This window comes from Cetorhinus maximus, chromosome 5 (assembly GCF_964194155.1).
Source record: "Cetorhinus maximus chromosome 5, sCetMax3.hap1.1, whole genome shotgun sequence".
NCBI lineage: Eukaryota > Metazoa > Chordata > Chondrichthyes > Lamniformes > Cetorhinidae > Cetorhinus > Cetorhinus maximus.
In genome coordinates, this window is record NC_135883.1 from 136,016,606 (window position 1) to 136,040,037 (window position 23,432).

The 23,432-nt window shown below is 36.5% G+C and overlaps 1 long non-coding RNA gene across 1 annotated transcript; it reads left to right on the plus strand.

Annotated features, from left to right (window-relative positions):
• The first annotated feature begins 1,057 nt into the window (after positions 1 to 1,057).
• LOC144680367 (uncharacterized) lies at positions 1,058 to 20,641 on the plus strand. The gene is made up of 3 exons (XR_013576551.1): positions 1,058 to 1,203; positions 15,415 to 15,466; positions 20,447 to 20,641. It is a non-coding gene; the product is annotated as an uncharacterized LOC144680367 (long non-coding RNA).
• Positions 20,642 to 23,432: the final 2,791 nt, after the last annotated feature.

The following is a 23,432-nucleotide window of genomic DNA, read 5'->3' on the forward strand; positions in this document are numbered from 1 at the left end:
AAGCTATATCTGGACAGTATTTTACAAGCAAGTGTCTTTTTATGCAGCTAAGAGTTCTCAAGGGATAAAGGGCAATGTTATTTTATGCTGCTAGGTTCCCATAACAAGCAAATTAAAATTTTTAAATTGCTGAAAAAAGAAAGTTTGCATTTCATGAAATATTTTAATTTGTGTTTTTCCTTTCTTACTATATTTGCTAAATTTAATCTTTTCTGCCATTTTCAGAAACATTAACTCCAAAACTTTACGCTTCCCACTATTTTGCTGTAACTTTTGCCTGTGCTTTACCATTGATCAACACTCATATCTTCTCAATCATCTACCTTATTTTCCCTCTACCCCAGAGAAAACATTGGTCTTCACAGCCCATGTTCTTCCATCCCAAACTTAATATTTAAAAACTATGTAAATAAAACAAGTTCACTTTGGATAACAAACTCATCCAATACACCAATGTCAACAGCTATAACAGCAGTTGGGTGCCATGTAGCCTCATCTCTGCTAACTTTGTTTTTGCACAACATCGTACATTATAAGATGTACTGCAGATGTCTATTCTCAAATGTATTAATAGAGACGGTATATAAATCACATTCAGTTTAACATTGAAGATCATATTATGTTATTGGATTATGATTTTTTTCATTAAACACTGCTAGTTGCAGAGCTTATTTGGATCACATGATGCAAAGCAAAACTTCATGGCAGCAATGGCATAATTTCAGAGAGGTAACGGGAAATAAAGAGCATTTTAATGTCATTTATATGTAGAATTACCAGCTACAAAACGATTGCGAACGATCAGTGCTGAATGGGAGTGTACTGGACGGCGCAGGAAGCCAAAGTTTGGAAGGTTTGAAAAGAAATGCAGTTTGGGGGATTTAAAAAAACGTTTTGCATTTGCTAAGACACAAAATATCTGGGCAGTGTTGAGTTGCACAAACATACAAGCAGCAGGGCTCGCCCTTGCACGGCTGTTGGCGGGGAAGCCCCTGTCGTGCTGCATGACGTGTAAGGCAGGGTGAAGTGTGTGTGACCAGAGTTGGGGATTCCCTCTTGGGCTGCACGGTTGTGGGGTGGCTCGCTCGGAAAAGTTTCGTCTCGAACATTGCCTCTTTCCGCCCTGAACCTGGCGCTAGCGCTTCAGCAGCGAAGAACACTCAGGCAGGAAGTGAAATAAGTCTCAAAAATGACGTACGTAAGGTAAGAGGGAAAGAAATATGTGACCCTCCAGTTTTACCGGGAGCTCCAAAACCGATCTTGTCCAACCTGTTTCCTACGACGCGAGAAGCGCTAAATTGTTAAGCCAAATAAAGCCCCACTATTCCCCCGGACAAAGCGTTCACTGTTGTAGCGTCGGACTATCCAGAATTGGAGGAGATTAATGTTCTTCCGGGTTCACTCTTCGCTGTGTGTATATTTTTTCTTTCTCTATCTCTCTCAATACTTAAAGAGACAGGAATATTTTTTTTAAAAAAAAGTCAAGGAAAATTGGACGCATCCTGGAATTTCACGTTTTCAGGTAAACTGAACGTGCCAAACAAAAAAATAAGACGAAATCCCATGAAAGTAGTTTGTGGAATAATGCAAGTTCGCATGTGAAAGTTGGTTGATGGCAAAAGGGGAGGGGTGGAAAAGTTTGCAGGTCTTTTTATGTTGTTCTGAATGCGGGGCTGCTGCTGCTTCTCTTCCCTGCTCGCTGAAGGTGCATGTGTGTGAGCCCCGGACTCAGTGATTGCTGTCACCTGGCGGGCTGCGAGCTCGGGTTGCGGGCGCGAGGGGGCGTCGCGCGGACCCGGAGCAAGACCCGGACCCCTCCTCGGGGCTCCCTGCAACGCCTCGGACTCGGGCGCCGGGGAGGGGGTGCTGTGCACTTAACCCGGGATATGTTGCTGCTGCGGCGGCGACATTGCTTTAAAAGGCAAACCATTCACTAAATCCACTTCGATGCACCCGTACAGCATGCCCTTTATCTCAGCGATGCAGGACTGAGTTGGGCATATAAAACATGCACAGGAAGGTGTATATTGTATACTATTTTAAACGTATGTTTCTCATTGACTTTTTACTCACGGTAAGATGCTTTGATGGATACAGCGGCGTGATGATAATGACGAGAAAGTGCTTTTTTTTAATCAATTAAAATTTAGTGTAGTAATAAGAACGATTCGTTCAGTTATTTTGTTTTAAGTCGACGGTGAACTTTGCTATTGTAATGTGGTCTGAAAGAGTAAATGATTTCCTTCCGCTCGACTTTAAGTGGATCAGGGAATAGAAAGTCGCCATTTTGATTCGTTGTCATTGGCAGTTTTACACGTCCGAGGTACTTAAAAGTAAAGCAAGCATTTCGAGAGCATCTGTTTCCTGGATGGTTCATGTGTTTTCTTCATGGTTTTCTATCTGTGTGCGGATCTGAACTGATGTAGGAGCCTTTTAGACAGAAGTTGTACTACCAGAAATCATGTGTGTTTCTGCCTTCGTTGAAAAACACATTGGAATTTGTAGGATATTTGTGGAGGGGGTGGGGGGCGGTTTCGGCAGTAAATCTGAACGTTTTGCATCGAGTAGATTGCTCTAGACTCTATTTTGAAGAGTTTATTCCTTGGCAAAGGTTGAATTGTTTGGAGTGAGATGTAAATAAAAAAGTACGTTTTAACTTGAGGGTTTTTTTTGACTGTAGGACGAGGATTTGTTTCTCATTTTAAAAAGGCACAAAAAGCACTTTGAAAGGAATATGTTGATATTGTCCATTGTAACTGTATATACTGGCCATCACCTCAAGCTGAGTTCTCCAAAACTGTCCCACAATACATTTTAAATTTCAGTTAAAGTTCATCAATATTTTTTAAAAATGAAAACATTCGTTCTAGCCGCCCCCACATTGAGACAGAAGCATTTAATTCAGGTCAATATAAGTGTGGTTTGCAATCTGAAGCCATGGGCCACCAGCCTTGCACTTGGCTTCTTTGTCTACATGGTCACAATGACTGCACTTGAGAAACAATTCGATGTACAACACTTTGAATCATTTAGATATGAAATGTGCTACATAAATTCAAACATCTTGAACATCCCAAATATAAAGTCAGTATATAATGCATCAGGCCTATAGAGAAACATATTGGGGGCGATTTAAATTTCTTCAAATATATGGGATTCGAAAGATTAGAAATTCAGTTAATACATTCTTTAAACCCAATCTGTAGATGTGTTTTTTTTTTGGAGGGGAAGGGGAATAAAAATATCACATTGCAGTTTTGACTCTTGATCTTTCAATTAGTAATCTCTCCCATGCTTCTGTTGAGTTACAATCTTCCTTTCAAAAATGCAGTCTGTGTATTTCTGTGAAAACAATAACATATACTAATTATGATCTATGTATGTGATTTTAAAAATGTAAACAAAATTGTATTTTGTTGTTTGGATTTAATTCTGTTGGTGCAAAATGTGAACTCTTCTTACAAAAGTTTTCGTTGGCTTTAGGGATCATATGTACTGTTTAAAATCTGAACCAAATTGTAGCTAATGCTGTCTTTGCGCATGAATTGAACATTAAAACATTTGTGGTATTCAAGCTTAGTCTAGCCTTGCTGGACTGCCAAAATGACATTGTATACGGTTGTATTTATTTTCTGTTTTCATTACTAATTGAATGCATAAAATTTGGGAATATGAGTACTCCTGAATAAGAAATTTGAACATTCTTTACTTGCTATGTATTTGCTAATTATAGAGTTTTGGATAAAATGGTATTTTGACATCCAAGACAATATGAACAGGTTTGGAAAAGAAAGAAAGAATCAAATGGTTTCGTGTTTCTTAGGGTCCATCTATAGAAATGTATTAGTTTTCCTAAAATGTTTTTGAGAGAAGGACATCCCAATATATTTCATTGATGTAATTTTCAGTAAATTGTCTATAAATTGAATGGTACTTTTCACATTTTGTTCTCTAGTTGAAGATGGAAAATGTGGGACATGAGATTGACCATAGACTAGAGAGGCAATCATAATGTAAATACCAGACTGAAATATTTGGTGTGGTGTGCAATTCCCATTGATACTAGAAATGTTTACTGAATTTTAATAATTCAGTTGACAAATTGTTTTGCCAATTAAATGCATTTTCAAAGAAATGAATGTGAACTAGATAATATAGGGATTCAAATTTTTGAAATGCAAACTATTTTGAAAATGGATGGGGTGGGGGAAAATAAGAGGTTTTTTGATTTTTGTTACCAAAAAAATATTGAGAGTTTGGAGTTTGACTTCCAAAGAGTGAGTGACAATTGATGTTCACTATGTCAGACATCGTATTTTTGTAAGTTTGTATTGGTTAAAAGTCTAGGTCTATAATTTGTCATTTAATTTTTAAAAATGTATTCATACCAGTCGTGGTGTACCAATTCACAAATGTAAAAAAAAGTTATATCTAAATCTCCCTTTTAAATGGAGGACATGATGGATATATATTTTGATTGGAAAATAAGGTTAATAATATTCAGTTGTATGTAGAAAATAATTGCGCCTCTGTCAGCTTTAGGTACACTTAGCATAGCAATAATGTTTCACCTTGATTAATAAGAATGTGTTTGTTTTCTTTATTCAGTTAGACGTGTGTTTCTGCAATTATGTTCTAATTTTTGAGTTCTGATATCCAGCATCAGATATTGTTCTTGATCCAAAAATATTGTGGTAATGAATAGAAGTTGTATGAATGTGTTTTACACTTGAGTTCATTAACAAACTTCAGTAACCAAGTGATTAGACTTAACTGAAGTAAAATATCATGGAGGTGCATTTGTTATGACATAACTGATTAAATTGACCATCTATTAATTATGCAAAACCTGCTATATTATAATTGGTAAATATTGGAGACATATTACCTTATTAATGCAAGTAAATGCATACCTAATAGAAGCATACAATTGAACTTAATGAACCAGTTCTAGCTGGATAAACATTTAAGCTTAAATGCTGCACAGTTTTTGTTAATCTTTGGTGTAGCAGATATATTCAAATGACAAGTTTCACTCCAGGGACAGCAGTATGTTTTAGAATGCTAAGATGCTTGTATAGTACCTGGTTTATTTAGAAAGATTAAATCACCAAAGGTAAATGACATGTATAAAGGTTTGGAAATTTGGAGATGAAGTGTTACCAGAACAGTTGTTGATTACTAAATAGCATTTAATGGTTTATATTAACTGCAATTTTTAATTTGTAAATATATCTAAATTTATAGAAATTCTGATTTAATAATGTGCTCAATGGCAAACTTAAAAAAAACAAAATTCAATTACAATAAGGTAAATTTCCCCATGGTTCATTTAACAACGTCATTTAAGTTTAGGGCCAAAACATGCCATTATTTAATCTATTTTTTCTAAGTTTTAAGAATTTTTTTTGCATTAACTAACAAATTATACTCAAAGTCCAAAACAGCAAAATCCATTTGTGAAAATACCATGGGTTCCTTAGCATAGTTTGTAATTAATTCCTTCAAAACATTCATTCACTTGTAATGCTAATATAGAAGAGTGGTGTATAGATGAAACATTTTTCTAGGTATAATGAATCTGAAAATTTGACCTTTGATACATTAAATAAAAGAAAGTACAATATGAATAGGAAAAAATTGTGTAATTCTTTAAAAATGCAAAATGCTTTATCTAATTAGTGATGCAGATATTGTACCTTATCTACAGTTGTGCATTAAAACTAATTTAATTGTGTTTATTAAAAAATATTGTTAACTTATTACTGAAAATAATACATTTTTTAGCTTTATAAACTGAAGAGCAAGATCCCCAACAAGAATTCCTTGCAGTATGAAATGTTGTATTGCAAATGTAATTCTGCAGTTAGTTCACTGCATCAAGTGGAGGCTGATTTTGTTGACAAATGGTCTTTGCTGCCTGTGGGCTATGTTTTCCTGAGATGGAAAGGAAATGGTACAGCTCATGAGTGTGGTATCTTGTATAGACTGGCACTATACCATTTTCGTTTTGAGCAGTGTATTTATCTTCTGAAACACATCACCTCTAGAAAGTAGTGACTATAGGGTGTGTAACAATTAAAATAATTAAATACTTGATACTTATTAATATTTGCTAAACTTATTTAAACCACAGAAGTTTATTTATTCTGTCAGGCATGGCAATGCAATGCATTAACCTATCCAAGAGTGCTTGAAAACCCAACTAGCAATCCGTCCATAGAGGTTGCATCACTGTCCTTTCACACTGTGTATACATTTGATGTCCTTGCACACATTTGATCAAACAAATCCATGGTGCAGAATATGAGGCCTTCTAGAAATTTAAATTAAGATTATCCATAGATATAAACAAATGGCTTTGAGCCTGACTTAACTTACAAAAGTAAGACAAATATCATGGAGGTGCACTTGCTATGTCTTAATGATTTTGTATGATGTCGCTGACCGGAGTGCTGAATCAAGACTACTATATTGATCATTACTGAATCTTGCTTATTAATCCATATTTGGAAGTTCCACATAGCGTCTGAGAGATGAAAGACTTCCAGTAAGTTGTTTATTTTCAACAAATGCTTACATTTAATGTGTTTAAAATAATGTGAGAAAACTATGTGCAACCAAAGACCACTGCAACAACATAAGAGTTGTGAATTTTTGTGGGGGTGGGGTGAAGAAAGAGAACAGAAAATAATCTAGGAAATTTTAGAACATGAATTTTTTATTACAAAAAGTGGTCAGCATATTCATTTGTTAAAAGGAGGAATACCACCAAATGATTGGATATCTTGCCATAACCTATGAAATTGTAGAAATTGATCCAAAATTATCCTTCAATTATTAGCAAAGCTTTAAAATTTACCAAAATTACTTCAGTATGTTCAGATAACTGCAGAAATTCCTCATCATCTCGTGAACTAGATTGTGTTTATCGTGTTTCTGCCAGTATCAGCCATGTTGTCCAAGAAATTATAACATAGTTGGAAAGGTGAGAATCCATCAATAATATTAAATATGATCACAATTTGTCATGGAAGAACCACAATCATGAAATGGATTTATATCAAAGTGTATATTTTATTATAATACCAATTATAATATTAATCTGGAAATTAATTGCTCTAATTTTGTTTAAAGGTATCTGGATTCTCCTAGAATGATTTTAAAAACTGAAAAAAATTGTTCAAATTGGTCATTGTGTTCCTTATATATTTTGTTAATTTTTATTCATTGCACTAAATACTGGAATAATCTTGAATTAAAAAACATAAAATTGTGTTCTGAGAAAAGTGCATTATTTTTGTATAATTACATCAAGTTAGAACTAGGGGGAATCTGTCATTTTTTAAAAAAATTGAGACTGCATTTGTCTGCCTTAGTTAAAGCATGTAATGGGTTAGCATAGTTACATGCATGCTGATGTCAGTTGTCATTGAAAATCAGATAGAGCGGCTTATTGACATTCTGCCTCTAAAAATAGAGTCTGAGGATATACGGGATCATCAAATTAAAGGGCATAGGTGACAAACCAGGTGGAAGGTCACTGAGCTCATTTTGAACAGGCCAGCCAGTACCAGTTTTCCCTTAGCTGAACAAAGGCTTAATTATTCAGCTTCGAAGCCTGTGATGACCAGTCACTGTGGTCAGTGCAGATTGAACTGGCAGGATACATTTCTGCTGGGAACTAACTAATTGATGTCTTAATCTCTGCCTGCATTTTCAAGCACAAAAAAGACATTAAAAACTGTCTTTCTTTAAAACACTGAAGATCTAACAAGAACAACAAATTTGTAAAAAATGTAGCTTGGAAACGTTGTAATTTACACCATTAAATCTTTTTCCATGTTTTGTTTATTATTTAGCAACTATTGTGTGTATATATAACACTTTTTTTGGTCCATATTTTAGTGGTAGGCAGATAAATGCTGAAAGAAAAAGCACAAATAAAATATGCAGAGAGCTACTAAACTTGACTATTTCAACCACACACATTGCAGGAAGTGGATAATTATTGAAATTAATACAACAATAATTTTCATTTCCTAAAAAATTTGGTGGTTTAACGCATTGTATATAATATGTAAAATTCTGATCCTGTGTAAACCAAATGGTCAGTCTTTTGGAAATGGCACTATTTAATCTGAAATAGGTACTGGCAAATGAATCATCAGTACTTAACCTTTTCTTACTAGCATTTGTAAACAGAAGTTTATGTTGCACATGCCAAGCATTTCATCTTTAGTGGTAATTGAGAATCAGCTTATGAGGTATTTTGAATCCCTTAAGCAAGTTGTTTTATAATGGTAAGACAACATGGACAACTCTTAGCTCATTGAAACTTGATCTTTTTGCAAGACAAGCCAGTTGCTAAAACACTTAATTCTGCCATGCCAGAGTAAAGGTTTATTCAATAATTCTACAAATGTGAAGAGTGTTGTAGTATAGTGGGTGGTCTCCAAAGATACATAAAACTGAGAATCAAAACGTCCAAGTACAGATTTTCATACAGATTTATTCCTGTGCAATGAAAAACACGTAGCTAAATTTTAAAATAAATGTATATTAATTTTCCATTTTGGTTATCAATTGTTACAACTTCCAATGTTGATACATTTTCAAAGATTTTGCAATTCCATTAAAAAAGTCACAGAAATGAGAAATAAATGTTTTACTTATTTGTAAAACCTGGCTGTAGAATTATAATACACAGACACAAACATATGCAAGCTATTCATCTCACTTTTTTAAAATCTATTTTCTTGCCACTCAATGCACATTTTAAAAGTCATGTGTCTATTTAGGAAGAATTAGATGTCTGTATTACCAAAATGGACCACACTGACCCATACATAGCTATAAACAATATGATTTATATGTTTTTTGGCTTATAGGCACACCACTAAATAAATGAAATCAGAAATGAATCTTTGAGAGATTTCTCTGCCAGTTTTTTTTCCGGAAAGTTAACAGAATTCATTTACAATAACAATGCATTGTTATAACAAATAATAACTAGTTAATCTAAAGTGCCAAATTGTTTACTGAGATAGAACGGTATTTTAGAAATTTTATCATAATTTTACTACAGGCAAAAGCAAATTCAGCTTAAATATAGTTTGGGAAGTGCATGAAGAACCAGAGTTTCAAAGTTTACATGAGAATGGCAGATATCTGCGCAATAGTAAATTGAAACTCATTTAAAAAAAAATATATACTATATCGGCAGATTGTTAAATTTTCCAAAAGTAGAATTCTGTTAGCTATCGATGTATAACCACAAGACCATGAACTAGACAAATTGCGAACTAGTTAAATATATTTGCCAATAAAACACGCACTGATGCATGACAGTTGAATTATTGTATCAATAGGAAAGACATATATTTGTATATACAAATATATAGTAATGTATTATTTAAAAAGTTACTTTTTTTCTACTGTCTTACGCATAGTGTTTTGCATAGTATGTAATGTTATAATGTATCCACATGTTAATATGTATGCATGTATGAGATAAAATAAGTAGCATACCGGAGAAGGTAAGTAACCTTTTTTAAATAAAGCATGTAATTGTTTGAAATATTTGTCTTACTGACTAAATACAGTAACACTAAAGTTTGGGAGCTTTTTGTTTCAAATAATTAATTCTTCCATAATTATAAGAGAACTCAAAGACAGGGGAACCTCATTAGCCAATAGAGTAAATGTTGGAAAATAATTCATCACAAACAACAATGCAAGGAAGTTACATTTTTTTAAAATCCCATTTAGAAAAGACAATAATCATTGGAAATGTATAGATCAATTATTTAACTGAAAAACCACAATCCTTGGGAAGTTGCATTATGTATTATCAAATGCATAAGTATTCCAATAGACTATTCAGGAATTAGAGTTTAGTTTTCAACGTTAATCAAAGTTAATAGGATTGAAGCAATGCATCAGATAATCTCATGGAAATGCATTACGCTTCTGACACTATTTGTAGAAAATCAACTAAACAGCAGCATGGAACGAGTTAAATATTAAAGTATTCTGAAACAGCCTGCAAGAAATGATGGGTACTAATCACAATTTACATTAGACATTGATTTTGCATCAAGCTCTGTTGATTGGGGTAAAAAAAATTATAAAAAGTTTCAAAGCTTAATTATATTTAAGATTTTCACCGGAGTAAAAACAAAAATGTTTTATGAACAACCTAAATGCATGGTATTTATATATTAACATTTATTCATTAAGCATGACACATGAAAATTCTTTGATATTTTACCATATTCCTCTAAGTACTTATTGCCCTTTTGCAGCTTTCTTCAGAAAACCTCCTGTAAACATTTAATGCTGATTCTGTTAAAGTAAGTTCAAGTTCCATAGTCGTGACATTCAATTTCTATTTCCTGCATCTTTAACGAAACTTCCTATCTTTTATGATTTCAATCCTTTTAATGCATAATTCTACTTTACAGAAATTATACTTTTATATAAAGGTCTATCCCTGTAATCATATTTTACTGTTTGTCCTTTTGATTTGTCTTTTTATTTTCGATTCCTCCAAGCTACCCTATAATTTGAAGTACTGATTCTAGGCAATTCACATTTTAGATTGTTTTGCCATGAATTGCAACTATGGCTTAAAAATTACTTAAAATAATGTGAATATTAATACTAGTTCCCAATTTATGTCTTGTTTCAAGATTTCCACATTTGGTTATTTCCCCATAAACTGCTGGTATACTACAATTATTGCATTTTCTATATAATCACACATGATCCCAAAATCACCCCCATACAACCAATGGTGCATATACATGAGACATTTACAATGTTATCAATTTTTGAACACCCACACAACCTAACAGCAAAATAAAATCTAATTGATGAATTTGTTCCATTTCCTAAGGCATCAAAATTTTTTAACATTTTACTCCGACATTAAAATTTAAGCCTTCAACATCAGTAATGCATCTCAAAGAGTTGAAATGCATGCAAGCAGGTAAAATTGCATAAAAGGAGTGATTCCCAAATACTAGTCTAATCTTTGGGATCAGATAATTATCAAGTAAGCATTCACACAATGTAATTTATTTGAATACCCATGATTAGATTGCATCACTTAAACTCAGTGCCTACTATTCTCTTTTATTTTAAAGGAGAAAATATACCACCATCCTCAAAAGTTTGGGGTGGGAGGAGGCAGTGAAGCAAGATCAAGATGCCTGATTGGTTTGCAGAATCTGTATTTCACTTATGTAACCTCACAGGCATGATATAACTTCTGGTAGGATACATTGCACTGTTGCATTATTTATCTGGCATACCAGCAGTCCTGTAGCATAAGAAAACACAGAGCAATGTCCTTTTACATTACTAGTAGCTTTCAAACCTGACTTGATTTTTTTTGTCCACAATTCATCACCTTCCTGTTTAATCCAAGACACACTCCTCTAGTTTCTGAAACAATGCAGCTGACATTGGATAATTTACCATTTTTATATATGCACCAACATGTATGCCCAATTAGTTTACCAGTCAATTGTTGCATAAGCTGATGCTGAATATTTATAATTAAAATCAGAAATGGGGAATTGTGTACTATGGCAACAATATACATTATCTAAGTTAAAACCTTGCTTTCTTTTAGATTTGTACACAAGGATATGTTATAGTTCAATTACTCCCAAATACAAGATGTTGAATTAAATATTGCAATGTCATCTAATTAATATGTTCCTAAGTAGCCATGAATCTTATGTTTGAGGTACACAAATAATTCCAGGTTTGATCTCCATCTATGCTATTAATTAGAATAGTAAGGGAGTTAACATAGCCTTAGTACCCCTGGCATACTATCCAATGACCACTGCTGGAAGTGAAAATGTGGAGATATCACGTGAAGGTAGTGTCATTATTTGGTTGCAATATCTTCAATGGTTGAATAGTGGTCAATTCTCCCACCTAACAAATCATCACTTGGTTGAAGTGCAGAAGTGTGACTAGCACCAATGGAACCATGCTGTATCTGGAAGTCAATGCTTCAAAGAAGGAAATAAATTAATGGGGTTGGGGGAAAGAGTGGTGTTAAATTGTTAGAATAATCTGAAGCAAAGTACATTCAATTACAACTGATTCATCTCAGTAAGTATGTTTACTAAGCAAAAATTAGAACAAAACTATTTGTGAAGAAACATTGAACTTGGAATTTGCCCCAGTTTGATTCAAAGGAATAAATGACCAACATACAAGACATAATGATCAAAAAAAAACTCCATAGAGTTCTCTGCTCCCTAAATCAGGTTGCATGCATAAATTATATATTATAAAATATATTCTTCACCATTATTTCTTAAGTCCAAAGAGCCCCTCATTACTGTTTAAAATTAAAAGCAATTTATTTCTCACCACATGGTCTTTTTGGGGGGAAAGTATGAGACAGGACTAATGCTTAAAGCCCTGCTTTGTGATGTATGGTACTTTTTGACCATTGGCAATTTGCATTTGCACTTGAATTTATAATACGAAATCAGCATATGAATAAGAAATAAAAGTCAGATTTAATAACAGCTTTTTAAAAATATAGAGAAAACTTTTGAAATTAATCTCTCCTTCAGTGTGGCTCAAGCTTTTGGAACTTGAATGGCGGATGTCAAGTTGCCTTGAATACACCAAGCAACCAAAAAAGCCTCTAAAACAATATCTGTTTCATTGCAGAGGGATTCTTTTGAAGTGACCATTTTTAATGTCAACACAGTAGTTAATTTAATATCCTCGATTTATTTAAGTAACGGTTTCTCTTGGCTCGTCTGTTGGATTGTACGGTTACCATTTTGGTATAATTATACATGTTAGGGCATTTAATAGCATGTCGGTAATGTTTATGTAGGAAACAGGCAAGCGCAGTAAAACCACCCTGACACCCGCCCACAGTACAATACTTGTGTATTTATCTCCTTATACAGAATGGGTAAACGTCGCCATAGAAACGGGAGCACCAGGATGTAGAAGATTTAAAGGGGCAATAATCTTTGACGCGATAATTGATTGTTTTTTTTTAAAAATCGGCTTTTTGCGGCATTGCTCTGCTGTACAGTCGTACTGAATTACTTTGAAGGGTTCACAAGGAAAAGATAGTTTATAATAGAAGATAGTCAAAGAACATAGTCAAAGGTTCGGGTTTTTGCCTGGGAGACACAGAAAGAATCAACCTTGGTAGCCACCAAAATAAGATTAGAGACGCATAATTGAGAATCGCATTTTTTTTAAAAAAGAATGATACTAACAAAGTAACCTTGTCGCTTAAAAGCTCGCACATTCAGTAACGGAAACGCCATGTCTCCGTCCTGCCCTCGCATGTTGAATGCTAAGTTAAATGTGGTAAAATAATGAATCGTTCTTTTGCTTCACCATTCACGATTGCAGGTCCAATTCGGTATCTGAATGTCAGAACTTGGGAAAGCTATTTACTATTGATGCAACTATTAAAGAACATTTTAAGCATGGTGGATTTAATTTGTGAGGGGTGGGGGGAGGGGGAGGGAGAGTAGGGTTAGACTGGGAATAAAACCAGCCGGGACTTGCGTACTACGGGGGAGAAGCTGTGCAATAGTCACACTTAATTCCCCCCGGCCCTTGTGAGGTACCGAGGAAATCGTCAGTGTACTGTTTTAATAAATATTATCAGATATTTCCAGCATTTCCCCTAAGCAAAATGATGACGCCGCGGGAAAGGGTGTTTCAACACGTTTCGAATTACGTTTCAAGTGCTCCTCGTCTGGTTGCGAATTCGGTAGATGTTTCCTCCCAGTAAATTGGAAGATTTATTTAAATGTTATGAAGCTATTTATTGTAACTGATATTAAACGAGCTCGGGCGTAAACGTGCAAGAGAGGCTGCTTAATGTGCACTGCCCATTGAACTACGGTCTCCCTAGCTGATCTTTAGCGAGCAGGTTAGTTTTCCTTTTTACCAATTGTTATTAAATAGCTTTCGCTCGGCCGAGCTGTGACCCTCCACAACTCGGCCTGGGCTGCCAAATGCCCCGGCCCCCAGATTACCTGAGAGCATCAGCAGTGCTGAGTGAGTGTGTTGTGTGTGGGGAAGGGAGAACCCCTTCCTATATTTGTTCTCAACAGCTGCAAAACTCGATTTGTACACAGGAAAGTGGAGGTGGGTGCGGGGTGGAAGGCGAAACGATAACCTTCTAAACCGCACCTGACTTGCTTCCGGCTGATCCAATGGCTGTGGAAAAGCAGACGTCGCTTGTTACCAGGTGAGTTCCTGTATACAGCATTCTTTAAATAGCCCCGCAGAAACCCGAGCCCTCGGACTGATCACACAGCGCCGTCTATCTCGCCAACTGCATTGTGGCACTACAGACACTTCACAATGGGCAACAGAATTGCACTGTGGGTTCATACTACAGCTCTTTATAAGCATCTCTGCTCTTTTGAAGAGTGGACTGGCAGTAGACGTTTTTTAATATTGAGATCTGTACAGTTGATCGCTATAGGCAAATTTGTTCATGTATTCGACTTTGACCAGGTACAATCTGGAAAACCCGACAAAATATTATTCTGCCAATATACAATAAAAACCGGCAACTCAACCATATACGCAAAATGTATTTACATATTTAAGAGTATGCTAAGTAAGCAGATAAGGGAGAAAGAAATGGGATGTTTTGTAGGGTGCGATGAAGTAAGGCGGCACTTGTATGGAGCCTAAACTTGCAAGGACCTGTTGGCCCGAATGATCTGTTCCTGTGCTGTAAATGCTGCTTTAACACGCACAAATCGCGCATATGCATATCTAAGAGACTGGAGTAGTTCAATGGGACCAATGGCATAACCATTGCTTTTCATGCAAAAATGAGCTCCAGGATGTTCTTTGCACAGAAGAATCGGCTCAAGTCGATGAGTAAGTACTGGAACGCAGGGAGTTCTTGTGTTACACTCTGCTGGTAAAACACAATCCATTATTAACAGACTGAAAGAATATACACCTCGCTTTTACAACAGGGAAACAAATCCGTACGTCTTTCAGTCAAAAATGTGACTGGAATGTTTGCCATATGGTGTTGTATCGGCAGCGGCCGATAGACACAAGCTACAGCATTAGAATTTACTGCAACAATGAATGGGGAAATGCCTGGCTGTCCTAGAGACTGCAACCGTGTTTGGGAATGCTCCTGTGAGAAGCTTGATTTGCACTGAACATATTTATTTCTGGTACAGGTTTAATCCTTTTGGCTGTCTAGTGAGAAAGGTAATCGAAACATTCAGAAATCTTTAGGGATGCAATGAGACGACAATGCTGTCTCCAAACAATGACCACATTTTTTCATTGAAAAAGTTGTGAACTGTGTACAAATATTTATTGTCCTTTGATGTCAAACTGAGCAGACGTGTTAATTTCCAGGTCTCGGAGGCGATGATGAGCTCATTCAAGATGGTTTCCTGTCCAGGCTCAGGTTGGTTGTTCTCTTTTTTTAAAAAAAATGCTTGCGAAATATATGTATGTGTGTGTTTTTGTGGCATTGAAGCACGCTATAATCTGCATTTCTTAATTAATGGTGCTAAGACAAAAGCACTGACTTAGCAAAATGTATTGTAATGGCCCTTTTAAGGAGATAACGAAATTGAGGAATCATAAGTTTTGCTAAGTAAAACGGAAAAAAATATTTACCCATACGGCATCATTGCTCATCACTTTGCAAAAATGATGTCGTTAGGGACACTTTTCGGAGGGGGAGGGGGGGGAATGAGTTCTGAAGCCCAGTATAAAACTTCAGCAAACATCACAGTGTGACAATTGATCAATCAACCTCTGCGCAGTTGGTAAACTCCTGTGGCTTCTTGGGGGTTGTTTGTGATGCTGGAAACCTGAAACAAAAACGTTTTCCAGCTATTTTTACCTTAGGTCCACTACTGTACCAAGGGATATTGTGTAAGGCCTTCTGTGATTGGGAAGCAGTTTCGATTCAAGTGAAGATGTTGACCAACTGTTTGTATGCTTAGGTACTCGACTAAGCTCACCCTCTGAAGGCATAACGTCCTTAATGATTTTCTTTATTTTAAAAAAAACCTTTCGCTGATGAAGCTTGAAAATGTGAAGTTCATTTAGGAAACGGCTTGTTTTTTGCTACAAATTGGTGCCATCAGCCTGAGCTGTGTCCGCAACCAAACATTTGAGGTTACTCTGTTGTTGGTTATAGCCTGTATCTGGTACCTTTAAAAGAAAAACAAATCAGCTGTGGAAAACAACATTGCCCAGTTCGTCAAACTGATAGCGGAGACTCGATGGAACATAGCACTTTGCGGAAGAAAGCTTCCGATGGGCTGATGTGGTAGCCAAAGTTGGAGAAGGAATCTTCTCAAGCTCACTTTTTATATGATGGACTTGTTTAGCTTTCGTCCTAATAACTTTCCAATATCACTGTATGGCGGGGGGAAACGCTTTTTAAACACTTGTGGTTCCCTTTAAAAACCACCCCAGCTTCCCCTCTTCCCTCCCCTCCCGTTTCTGGTTTACAATGTTATGATGAGATTCATGGTGATTATCTTAAGAGTCAGGTAAACCGAACGAACTCTTTGTCCAGCCGTGTGTGTGTTAGAAATCGAGCAAAAAAAAAACACTGGCAAATAAGCAGAAATGTGAAAACTGGAGTGCAGGGGTCAAAGTGACCCCCTCTACAGTGCTCGCTTTTTTTTCTTTCTGACACGTATTATCGCGGCCGCTGATAACGAAAAGGTCAAATCACTGCGCGGAGTGAGGTTGCTATACATGTTTTGTGTGGAGCAAGGCTCGCCGCTCGGTTCGGACATCCTCGACACACACACACACACAAACGGTCCAAGTCAGCGGGGCCAGCGCTGTTTTAAAAACTCTTAATGCACGGGAGGGGTGGCATTTTATAACCGGAGTTGTATTATTAGTTACCGCCCCCCCCCCAAAAAAAAAATATATATATACAGCATGAAAACGAATGGGCTTTCCCCACATCCCCACTCTCTGTAGTTTTCTCATCTGTTTCGTGTACGCACAACTGCACGGGTAGTGTTCTCAGCACTCCGGCTTACTAAGGGATGCGGAACACACAGAAGGTGCCCCTTACTTATCTGACGGTTTGCAGTGGTTTTGCTGCCGGCTGGCCGTAGTCTTCAGCGGACACTCGGAGTCCATTTGTGTCGGCTCGATTCCTGCAGCATTCACTCGCTCGTCCTCTCTCTCTCCACTCCCCACCTCTCCCCCCCCACCCCAAATCTCTCTCTCTCTCTCTTTCCCGCCCCCATCTCTCTCTCTCACTGACTCGGTCACTCTCTGCTTCGGCTTCCACCACCAATCGCAGAACACTGACAGCACCACCTGCCAGAAAGGGATTTCCTCGAGGCGCGTCATCCGACCGACACAGTCCTCCTAAAGAACCAGGAGCCGTCACATCTCACTTTGAACCGCGACGAAGACTCTCTTTCTACAAGGATGATTGGCTGATGGAGGCTTTCACACGGATTGAGGGCAAGCAGGGTTCTCAACTAGTCCCACCCTCTTCTGGGCTTTTTTTCCCTCTCTTTTGGACTAATCCCAATGTCAGCAAATCAAAAGCGAAGTGCTTCTGTCTCCCCGCCACCCCCCCCCCACCCTTCAGCTCCTTTAAGAAAGGTGGAAAATATTATTTTGTGTGTTTTATGTTGGAAATTGGACGGGGGCAGGAGTTATCTTTTGAAATATTCCGAATAATTCAGCCGCCTCAAACTTCTGTAGCGTTAGTACAGCTGTTGGTTTATTTTCCTCACTTTTTTCTTTAAAAATGGTTACCCCTAAATCAAGCCAGCAGAAATTAGTTCATGACCAAGAAGGTCACCAATTTAGCCTCCATTCCTGCCTGGCACTTTTTGTGCTTTGAAGATAAATTGCCAACCAGGCTCCATGATTTAGGGAACCCCCAGAGATGAATTTCCCAGATGGGCATGAAAGCAATATATTAGTACACAACTGTCAGGACTGCAAAACCATGACTAATGTTCACACTTGGGTTTACCCCAGATGGTGAGTTGTTGATCATGCTCTTCCTATTGACCATCACACCAAACAATTCAAAGATGCCTCCATGATCAAAGGGAGGGAATTGCCTGGCGTTCAACCTTTAACCACTCTTCAGAACCCTGAAATGTCCGTGCTGTCTGACGATGGAACAGCATTGATCTTCAGCATCACCCAGATCAATGCACACCTTCCAGCAGAATGCAAATTAAAAAGTTCATTTGAAGAGGAAAGTCTCCTCTTGATGATGGAGCAGCATTGAAGGTGATTAATTAATGTGCAATCCCCCTCACCCCACCGAAGGTGACCAATAGGAGCTGTCATTTGTTGAGGTGTTTACTGAGGGAGACAAATATAATTCTGCAGAGTATTTCAGGTATTTGTAACATTTATTTGACTTCCGGTTGTAGATGTAGTCAAAATTTGGTTTCTAAACTTTTGGTCGATTTTATAATCCAACAAAAGAAATGGTGTTAGTTCAAATGATTCATAAAAAGTCTGAATTAAGTATTCTAATATGGTAATATGATTCTGGATAGTTCCAACAGCTTGCAGTTCCGTACAATGAGACACATGTTATGCAAATCCTGGATGAAGACCTCCCAAGACTTGATAGTAATAGAAAAATTGTGTTTTATTTGTGGTGAAAGTTGTTAAACATTTCACTGTTAGTCTGAAGTACAGCTTCACAAGTGCAATAAAATACTGCATATTTCCATAGTCTGTGTATATTCAATACATAAACTGGGATAATTAATAGGCCCTAATTTAAATAAAACTACTAGTTGCCTATCAACAGTAATTATTACAGTGTACAATTCAAACAGGGGGGGTGGAGGTAGCTACTCCACAGAACATCTATGAAGTGGCAATTTGAAGTGTATATATTAACTGGATTCCAAATCTATACTTGCAAGGTGAAATGGAATCCTACTTTTAATCTTGACGACTGGACATATAATTATATTGACTTAATGTTGACTAATAATGCAAATATAGTTTAAGTACATTCAGAAACAGGCAAATTCAATTAATGAACCTCAGCTTGATATTTCACAAGCAGAGAGAGTATACTTTATATGTGTGTGAGAGATTGCATTTTTAAGAATGTAAACATTGCTCTGCTGGCTGTTGCTGCACTAACGTCCAAATTTACTGCACATGCTCTGTTGCAAAATGAAGAAGTAGCTGAAGCTCAATGGAACATGTGTATCTGCTCTTTGTAGAACTTCTCTGCCAACCTGAACCATCCTCTTTTGTCTATTTGTAGTGAAGTGATCAGTTTTGTGACTGAGTTTGGGTAGTTTCCTAATTCGGATTCAAGTCTCAATTATGTATAGTTTGGGTCATGTTAATGTTTGCTAATCATTTTTGCTTCTTTTGTGGGTGGGAGTGGGCCCTGGCAGTGGAATTCCAATGATTTATACATTTTAAAGTCCAATTATTTCAATGGATTTTAAAATTATTTCTCCAGATAAATTTGGATTGGTTTTTAGTGGGCCTGTTTTATCTAATGTTTATGTTAACCACTTCTCTTTCACTCATATTCCATGGTAGTCACACCCCACTCTCACTCTCTGGAAATGCTAACTCATTGTGACATGGGTGCAAGGGTGTCAGCAAGCATCTGTCTGGTACCTTTTACCAAAGAGACCATTCTTCCTGTATAAGGCTAAATAGTCATGTCAGCAGGCTATTTGACCATAGAGTATTTACCTGATGAACACTGAGTCAGAAGCGGAGCCAGAAACATTAATTCCATACCTGTTAAGGTTGCTGAGGCCAATTTCAGTTTGCTTATGAGAGTTGCAGCTGAGGTGAGGTAACTCAGCACTAACAAGAGACCATAGTGATCCGAATGGCTCATTATCACACCAAGCGCTGCATTTACCCAGTAGTGGGTTTCAAGATGTTCTTTCACAACTTCCACCCATATCATAGTGCATAAATCCAGCTCCTGCTATGTTACTGAGCCCTAAAGACCAAAAAGGTGCATGTTTAATCCTGGTCTATGCTAGCATAGTTGCTCTCCACTGGGACTCTCTTCAGGGACTGCAGTATTCTCGGGATGGGAAAATATCTAGTGTTGCCACTCCAGATAATTATGCACTAAAATCCCACTTGTATGGAGGTGGCCCAGGATAAAGGAAGTAAAACAAGGCAGTTTCCTCCCTGCTGAATACTATTCTGTAATCTCTGGATACAAGTTAGGAAAGCATAAGGCTTGAATGTGATACACGTGTCGCTTGTTACAAGCGACCTGTCAAGACTTAGTAGCAAGACTCGCATGTGAAGAATAGCTATTTACTGGAGGGATGTAGTATCATTTTCCAGAATAAGTCAATACCTTTAGGAGAGAATGGAATTAGAAAGTTTGTCAAAAAATAAGCTGCTGATGTTCACTGTTTAGGCTCAGATTTGAAGAACAGCTACTTTGAGGTATTGGAAGGCTGCTGAATCTGTGGAACTATACCCCAGCAAGTATTGGCATCCTCAGGAGAGGAGGGAAAAAACTGAGATGGTGTTACTGCATGTACCATGGGATTTAAAAGCAGAACCATGTTCTCACAGGCACACATTGGTCTAATTGTTAAATGTTTGTAAAAACTGCAAAAATTATAAATCTCAGCAAATAAAAAGTATTATAAATACCCAGCAAATCAGTTAGCACTTGCAAAGTGAGAAGATTAGTTATGACGTTGTAAGTGTGTCCCTTCTTCAGAATTATTTCTGTTTTGATTTTGAAAACGTATGTGGGAAAATTTTTCTTTTTGCCACTGCAAGCCAAATATTTCTACACTATACCAGAACAACATATGTGGCATTACTTATACTGAACAAAAGGATATAGAAAAATATTTTTCAGCAGTAGGTGTTTTAAAGGGCATTGGTGAAAGTTAAATATTGGAGAGTAGGATCTATTTAGAAAGTATAACAAAGGGAGAAGGGGAGGTGGAGTACTTGCACGAATTTGAGATAACATAGCAGCAGAAAAAAGGGACATAACTAACATTAAGATAGAAATTGAATCCATACAAATTGAAATAACAGATAAGAAATGTTTGATCATGCTAATAAAGGTATTCTACTGACCACCTAATAGTGGAATGGAAGTGGTGAAAGAAATGTCAATGTTTGAAATATGTAAAATGCATGGAATGATTTTCATGGGTGATTTCAAGTACCCACAAATAAACTTGTAAGACAAGGTAAGGAAAGGGGGATGGAGATTTATTGTGTGTACAGAACTCCTTGTTTTTTACCCAATACATAAAAATGCCCAACAAAAGAGGAATCACTGCTAGATCTAGTAATGGGAAATGAATCGGAGCAAATGGGAAAAAGTAAACATGAGGAAACATCTAGTCAATAGCAATCACAAAAGAATAGGATTAAAATTAATGATCAGAAAAACATAAGTAAATCAAAAACCAGAGTAATAGATTGTAAAAAGTATTTTGAGGAATGTGAATGGAACTAGGGGAGATAAACTAGAAAGGAATACTGACTGACAGTGGTAAGTATTTTAAAAGGTGATCAATAGAATTCAGGAGAAATATACTCCACTAAAAGAATAAAAACAAACAATCTAATAATTAAAGACTATGGGTGAAGGAAGAGCTGAAAACAAAATTGAGACTCAAGAAAAAGGCAGAAAGTAAGTACATAGACCACAAAGGAGAGAATAACAAAAGGGAATATGAGGTTAGGAAAGCAATGAAAAGAAAAATTAGGAAAGCAAAGAAAAACTAGGACATGGCAGAATTTTTTTCATATGTCTTGATAGATAGAAATACGGTCACTAAGAGACGTACAAGATAAACTCACAAGTAATGACGTGAAATGGCAGACGTATTGAATAATTACTTTGCCCAACTATTTACCAGGGAGATTAACAAGGTGGATATGTCATTAGAAGACGAGATTTTTTTTTAAATCACGGCATTCAAGATGGAAAGGGGCAATAATAAACTAATCAAACTTGCCAAGGATAAAATCACGGATCTCAATGAACTTTAGTTGTACATGCTAAACTTCGTTAGACAGTGGAGGCACTATTATATATTTATAAAAATACATTAGAAAGAAGTATAGTGCCAGCGAGCTGGAAGGCAGCTAATGTTGTTTGTTTATTTAAAAAAGATGAAACAAGTCCAAGAAAATATAAACGAGTTAATTAGTTTAACATTGAGGATAGCAAAGATAATGGAATCTTCATTCAAATTTCCATTAGAAAAACATCTGGAAACAGAAAATATAATAAATAACCAACATGGATTCCAAAAGGGAAACAGAAACCAAAAAATGCTAGAAATACTCGGGTCAAGCAGTATCTGTGGGAGACGGAAACAAAGTTAATGTTTTTGGTCAGTGACCTTTCATCAGTAAGTTCATCAGTTCTGGATTTTTAAAAAGGCCTTTAATATGAAGTAGTAAACTCATGACTAAATTAGGGGGACAAGTAGCTGAATGGATAGCTAGCTGGGTAAAAACTGAAAACAAGAGCAGGTGTTCAAGTTAGTTCTTTAGACTAGTGGTGGTTGGGAAGTGGAATTCCACAAGAATCAGTACTGGGACCACCACTCACCATCTTTTATATCAAGTTTAGACTCTGGAATCAGAAGTATAATTTCTAAATTTGAGGTTGATGCCAAATTGAGGGATATAGTTAATACTGAGGAAGATAGCAAACAATTAAGAGGATATTAATAAACTTGCAGAATGGTTGTGTGAATGGTAATTTAATTTTAATGTAGATAAGTGTGAGGTTGGTTGGAGGAATAAGGACACCACATACTCCTTTGAAAATAAGATATATTCACAAATTATTAAAATTAACAACACAAGTTAACAAGGATATCAAAAAATTAAATTCCAGCTCGGGTTAATTTCTAGTGGAACAGAATTGAAAAACAAGCAAATTATAGTAAATTTATAGAGCCTTGGTTATACCAGATTGGACTACCATGTACAGTCCTTGCTTCCATGTTATACAAAGGATATATAAACACTGGAGAAGGGCCCAAAAATATTTGCAATGATGATACCAGAATTAAAATGTTACAATCATCAGGAGAGACAGAATTGGCTGGGGCTCTCTTCTCCAGAAAAAAGGTGGAGGGATGACCTCTTGACTTTCTCTGCTCTAGTGGAAGTAGTCCCAAGTCTCTCTTCATAATTATGTTTTCCATCCTTGGCAAAATCCTCGTAATTGACTCTGTATACTTTCTGCGGTTTTAATGCCACCTTTATAGTCAGGCATTCAAAATTTTATAGCTTGCAGTAATGATGACAGGTCACTTGTTCTCGTGCCAACATTGGTTCAGTGGAAGCGCTCTTATCTCTGAGTTGGAAAGTCATAGGTTCAAGCTCAACTTCAGAGACTTGATCACACT